Here is a 6,909-nt window from a genome sequence, read left to right as displayed (position 1 = left end):
CCAATTCAAACAGTTTGACCCGTTTGCTTTGTAAAGAATCGACTCAAAAGACTCATTTACTTGCAACACCCTGTAAGGAATCAACTTAAATGAGTCATTAATTCGCGAATGTGTATGTGTGACGCGCGAGTGAGAGACGCATGGAAAGGAATAGGGCTTGGGCGTCGTGACGTCATTACTTGTCGTGGCGGCCATGTTGGTTGCCTCCTTTCCTGCTGCGCTCCATGCTGCGCTCTGTTTATAGACATACTTTCTCTCAATCGTGTGTCTTAATTTGATTAATTTGTAGTTATTTTTTCAACCATGGTAAACCGTTGCTGTATTAATAATAAAGTAACACATTAAAAGTAATTTACATTAAAAATGACAGATAAGAACAAAACTTCATTATGTTTTATTCAATATCGGAAACCAAACATTAACCTCCACCCCTCAGTAATGTGTATACATGACATATAAATAACATTATATATACGACAGTGAAGTATAACATCTGAATATTAATTTATATAGCTTAAGTCAACATTGAACATAAGGGAAATGTCCCGGTTTACTCGCCCAAAATACGGGAAAATCTTTCTGTTGCTATCCCTCTGCTGACAGCAAAAACTGCTGCATTAACTAAGCTAGTTGTGAAGCTAGGTCATACGTGACTTTGCTTACAGATTGGCGTGAAATCGTGCTCTTACAACAACCACGCTGTTATCTTAAATGACTCTTTTTTCATATGGATCCCAACCGTTAATAGTTCCGATTTTGTCCACATACCGGTCCCTGCTTCCCTGTTTAACGTATCCCAGTAAATTACACATACTTTTCCGGATTTTAACATCTTTTTTCTTTCTTTTAATTCTCCCAACTCTGCCGCTTCTCCTCGTTCAACTTGCTGTATGATAACATTCGCGAGGCCACCAACATGGCCGCCACGTCCCAGAATGCAACGCGGCGCCCAAGCCCTATTTGAAGCTTAACGTAATTTGCTCTATGAAATACATTAACAAAGACGAAAACTAAGGACATTTAATCTATAATTTTATTTTATTTTAGTTAGTTTTGCCAGACACACATTACAGTTTTAGTTAGTTATCGTTTTTTGTAATGCCTCGTTTTTATTTTTATTTCAGTTAACGACAATGTTTTTCCCCACCTAGTTTTCGTTTTTTTCATTCGTTTTCGTTAACGATTATAACCTTGGTGCAGCATCAAGGAAAATGGTCTAATGGTGGACACGGGGGCTACGTCTCATATCATCACAGACATAACTATGTTCAAGAGTTTCGACAACACTTTCAGGCCTGAAACACACAGCGTCGAGCTGGCAGACGGCACTCAACGTAATGGAGTCGCTCAGCGGAAGGGAAACGAAAGTCAGTGTTAAAAGACGCTTGCTTTGTGCCATCATACCCCCAAAGCATCTTTTCAGTGAAGGCAGTGACCGCAAATGGGGCTACAGTTGTTTTTAAAGAAAACAAAGACACCTTGATAACCAGAGACGGTAACAGATTTAACATACATGTTTACGGCAAGTTATATTATTTGCATACTGGAACTGAATCTAATGATAAGTGTAAGGCCTGCCATGACATACAACCGTGGCACGAGATCTTAGGTCACTGTAACTATGAAGACATTGTTAAGTTGCAGGGTATTGTCGAAGGCATGCAGATCAAAGGTAAAGCTGGCAGACCCGAACAAGAGTGTGAGGTGTGTATTCAGGGAAAGTTTGCCCAAACCAGAAATCGGGACCCTGATGCTAGAACAAAGGCGCCATTACAGATGGTACACACAGACCTTGCAGGACCAGTAGCTACAGAATCTATGGACGGTTACAAATATGTGCAGTCATTCACTGACGACTATTCGAGCGCAGTGTTTGTATATTTCCTAAAGAAGAAAAGTGACACCGTACAGGCTACTGAAAAATTTCTAGCGGATGTATCCCCTTACGGGAAAGTGAGGTGCATAAGATCCGACAACGGAACTGAGTTTACGTGCAATGACTTTCAAGCATTGTTGAGGAAAAACAACATCAGGCATGAAACGTCAGCTCCGTATTCCCCGCACCAAAACGGAACCGTGGAGAGAAACTGGCGTACTCTTTTTGAGATGGGAAGATGCATGTTAGTTGAAAGTGCATTACCAAAGCAACTATGGCACTACGCAATACAAACAGCTGCAGTGGTACGCAACAGATGTTTCAACAAGCGTACAGGACAGACCCCTTATGAGTCGATAACTGACAAGAAGCTAAATGACTAATTGACTTTAATCTGTCAGATGGGTGTATAAAAATGACACAGGAAAAATACACTAACAAGATACTACAGCGGTTTAATATGCAAGACTGTAGAATCAGAGAAACGCCATGTGAACAGAAATTAGAGTATACTGAAAATGCTGTAAAGATGAAAGATGTAAAAATGTACAGAGAAGCTGTGGGAAGTCTTATATACCTGACTGTTTGTACCAGACCTGATTTGAGTTTTGTTGTGAGCAGATTATCACAGTATTTTGCTGAACCTGCAGAAGAACAATGGGTTACTGTGAAGCATGTGCTTCGATATCTCAAAGGTACATCCTTTCAGTTTATTGTCCTATTGCTCCGTGTTTTAAACAGACTCATTAAATAAGCATCCGGATGAGTCATTAACAACTTTTAATCCTGGATATGGCTGTCTAAATGTTTATTTTATTATTATTATTATTATTAATAATTGCTCATAATTTCTATTTAGTGTTTTATTTCCTCCTTTTGTCTCAACTCACTTTCTTTTTATTAAAGTCCTTTCTTACAAAAAGAAACTTAGGCTACCTTAAAGAAGCTTTACCAGTCAAAATTATTCCTAGAAACACATATCTCATATCTCCAGACAGCAGATGTTTACAGAACAGCTAGTACGTTAGCTTAGAATACCATCAAAACACTACAAATAAAAGCATTTATAATAAAACTCACATTATAACATCAAAAGTCGAGTGCTTAAACAATCATGCGTGATCTGATGTGGCTTTGGATCATAAAATAAGACCGAAAATAAACAATTTTATGTTATTTATGCTGTAAGCATAGCATTATAATATACAGTACTGTTATAAAAATAATAGACATAGCGTTAAAAATACAGACAAACCATATATAATCTTAATCGTGTTTATTGTCTCCATGGTTTTAAAACATCAAAACATCTTTATTTGCATGTTATTATAAAAACAGCGATCGCTCGTTGCAGGTCACTGTTCAAGTTCACGTCTGACTGACAGCTGCTGCTGAGCTGACTGACGTCTTATTCTTTCTATGAAAGTTTATGAAAGAGTTTCAGACTTTAGCGCCCTCTGGCTTCACGTATGAATGAAACAAACTGAGTGTGAATGACTGCAGACTCCGAGAGACTCCAGCTTGCTCATATCGCCATGTTTGCAATAAAAATGGGTGAAATATTAGCCCCACTGCAGAAATTTGAAGTAAACATATACAATTGAAGTAATATTTCTCCAAATATGCATACTTTGAATTAAAAGCCCCGATAGATGTTGTTTTATCGAGTGCTTTCATGACGATCACGGAGTATTTTTATCAATGAGTGCGGCTGAGGGTTATATTTCAAATTAAAGGTATGCACCGTTTTTCATTTTCATAACGCCTGACAAAAATGAAGAAATTACTGTTACTAGGATTCTCAGATTAAAATAAAGGTCAAAAACTAAATCTTAAATCAAAACACTTTTTAATGATGTGTAGTTGTTTAATGTAAGTACATTTAAACTAACAGTAATTTAAATTATGTAAATAAATAGCTCTTCAGTACATCCACGCCCTCGCGCAGGTTATTAACTAACATTAACAAAGATGAATAAATACTGTAACAAATGTATTGCTTATGGTTTGTTCAAGTTAGTTAATACATTAACTAATGTTAACTAATGAACTCCATTGCAAAGTGTTACCGAAATCACAATGCATTTAAAGACGATTCATGAACAATCTATTAAATAGAATGACAATTTACACAAGTTGATTGTACATTTGTTTTGTACAGGTATTAAAACTTAAACATATATTTTATAAATTAAAGTCACTGTGTGCTTAATGGCAAAAGGGTATTGAACATTGAGGAGAAAAAAAAAACGCAAACAGTTGTCACGGAGTGACTATGCGGGGCGGAACCAAAAGGAGAGTGAAGAGGTTCCGCCCGGACCGGTTTGTACAGACACCGGCACTTCCGGGTTCCCCGGGAATCCCCGCATTTGCTGAAACAAGGCACAGCTGTGTGAGTGACGTGGCGAGCGATGGTTGGGCGAGCCACGCCATGGAGGAGGATATAAAGAGAGAAGGTAGAAGTTACCAGAAGGGTCGATTTTCGGGCGAGTCAACTTCCGCCTTGGTCAGCACAACGAAGACCAGCCTCTGAAGAGTCCGCAGGCTCTGCTGATCCGGCCACCGCTAGGTAGCGGGCGGAAAGAGTGCGGGGCTGGTCCGGGCGAAAGGACGGCGGGGTTGTGTATAGGAAGTTACTTGTCAGAGTGAAGTTTGATCGCGTTGGATATATGCTGCAGATGCCGGCTGGGTTGTTAGTCCTTCGGGTGCTGAAATACGTAGTTCTGCTACGGCTAGGAGCTGTGGAGAGAGAAGAAACACTGTTCAACAGTCAAGTAAGAACCTCTTGAAACGGAAATACACAAAGCTTTCTTGAAGTGTTGTGCTGTGTCCTTGTCGTCCGTACTCACCTTAGGAGGGTCTTGGACCTTTGTGGATGCCATCAGGGGCCGCCGCGACGGTGTGTGCCCAACCCACCCAGATACGCTTTGTAGCGGTGTTCCAGCTGGAGTCACATGGAAACCCCTCCAACGTCCCTGGCCCCGTAATACTCCCCCTGAGGACGAGAAGCGAGATTTTTAGATTCCCTTTCCCATTCCCCACTTTAGTTTTAAATAATTTAAATAAAGTTTCTATTTCTATATTTTACTTATCTCTGGTTTGTCTGGTCATTGGGGTGCTTTGGGACCTCCTCGAGACAGGGGCGGTCCGCTTCTCTGGTCCGCTTCTCTGGTCCGCTTCTCCGACCTGTTACACAGTCATTCCACAGCCTGTGATGTCAATGTCTTCCACATATTAAGTTCACATTGTCCATTATAAAGTTGATACATTCAGATTTGAAAAGATCAGGAGAGCCGTTGAACACTATGGTTGGTGTGGGACCTTTGGGTTCCTGTAAAACAAACATTTCATCTTTTAAGTGCTTTTTACCAATTAACAGAAGCCTTCAAATAGACTTAAAATTATCCCATAATAACACAAATAAATTATGACAACTAGGCAAGCGACACTCACGAACCAACAAGACTCATAATAATTGATGTGGAGCTGTATGCTATTTAAGGGTAAACAGAGTAATATTTTTATATTTGCTTTGAATGTTACTTTAAATAAATTGCCTCAAATGCTAACTAAATTACAGAAGACTTACACTATTTACACAGTCAAGGAAGCTGGGATTTTCTTGAAATAATGCTTGCAATAACATAAGTGCAGCATTCCTCACCAGACCTACAAAGATACAAATTATTGTACATTAGGTACAGATATCAATTACAGGGACATTTTACTCAAAAAAGAAAACTCATTCACTCACTCGTTATTTCAAACATTCACAGCTTTCTTTCTTCAGCAGAACATTAACACAAAAAAGATTTTGAAGAATGTCTGTAACCGAACAACTCTGCTAGCAATTTAATGGACACAAAACCAATGCAGGTCAATGGGCACCATTGTTGTTCAATTCCCATACTTTTTCAAAATTCCTTCTGTTGTGTTCTGCTGAAGAAAGTGACGACAAATTTTAAACTTTAACTCTTTCTCAGCCAGCGTCTCTTAATTAACAAGTTTACTCTTCAATGGCAAGGAAAAAGTTTATACTAACATTATTTTCATATTTTCACTTATACAATTTATAGGTGCTGGAACCTTTACATTGACTATGCAAGTAAGGCTACTTTACACTGGACAAAGAACAAGCACTTTCTGTGGTTTCCTCTCCAATGAGATTGGCGTAGAGATGTTTTTTACTTCCTTCTTTTGCACTCCTGATGATGTTTGGGGCCATTTTATTAAGAGATGTTTCCATGTTCTTCACCAAGTCTGTTCCAAACCACATTGTCATTCCATGCAGCATCTTAAAACACAAAATCTTTATATATCCACTTTCAGACAAACAAGTTCCTTAAAGTCTACATTAACTTGAGGTTGCAATTGACTAGTGATGTATTTTTCAAAACACAATGTTCAACAAAAAAATAGTGTGAAATATACAGAATTTAAATTAAATCCTCAAACACTTTACAGTCTTTAATGCTAAATTCTAAATGAAATACATACAGTAAGAATTAGCATTAAAGCTACAAAACACAGATTTCTTTTATTTTACTCTTTAATGAACATTAGTGACAGAAGTCAGATTTACGAGGTCCTTTTAAGCACCTTACCTTTTTGCATCAATGGGGTTTATATTTTAAAGCCAGTGACGTGTCTGACCATTTATTAACCAAGGTTATCTGTGACGGAGAGGAAAAAAAAGCATATAAATTACACTTCACAAACCAAATACACATAAAAACCTAAACAGGTTGGGTTTTTAAAACATTTGAATGTTAAATGTAAGTGTCTTAACAGCTACCATCACAGCTTTCACTACTCCTATCTCTTTTTTAATTGCTTTCGATAATTTAATAGGATGAGTTTGTTGTTCTGACTGTATAGCAAAAGTAATCATGACTTTGGTAATTTTCGCCATAGTATCTCCCTACGCTTTCTCTCCTTCCGCCGCCATTTCTCCCTGCGACCCAGATTCCCCTGTGTATCTATGATATCACGAGAGTAACTGCCCTCGTTTGTAAACAATGAGAAAGTTTTTA

General features: G+C 38.3%; 1 long non-coding RNA gene across 2 annotated transcripts; it reads right to left on the bottom strand.

The window, feature by feature from the left end:
- Window positions 1–3,872: 3,872 nt before the first annotated feature.
- Window positions 3,873–6,551, bottom strand: LOC129438689 (uncharacterized). 2 transcript variants are annotated; one of them, XR_008642677.2, is made up of 5 exons: window positions 6,481–6,551; window positions 6,017–6,170; window positions 5,466–5,545; window positions 4,726–5,207; window positions 3,873–4,615 (listed from the first exon to the last, which is right to left on the bottom strand). It is a non-coding gene; the product is annotated as an uncharacterized lncRNA (long non-coding RNA). The 2 variants fall into 2 exon arrangements; XR_012367572.1 differs by having other exon boundaries at window positions 6,065–6,170.
- Between the last annotated feature and the right edge of the window lie 358 nt (window positions 6,552–6,909).

Source organism: Misgurnus anguillicaudatus, chromosome 24 (assembly GCF_027580225.2).
Source record: "Misgurnus anguillicaudatus chromosome 24, ASM2758022v2, whole genome shotgun sequence".
Taxonomy (NCBI): domain Eukaryota; kingdom Metazoa; phylum Chordata; class Actinopteri; order Cypriniformes; family Cobitidae; genus Misgurnus; species Misgurnus anguillicaudatus.
The sequence above is the reverse complement of the archived record's forward strand: the minus strand, read 5'-3'. Positions and strand labels throughout refer to the sequence as shown.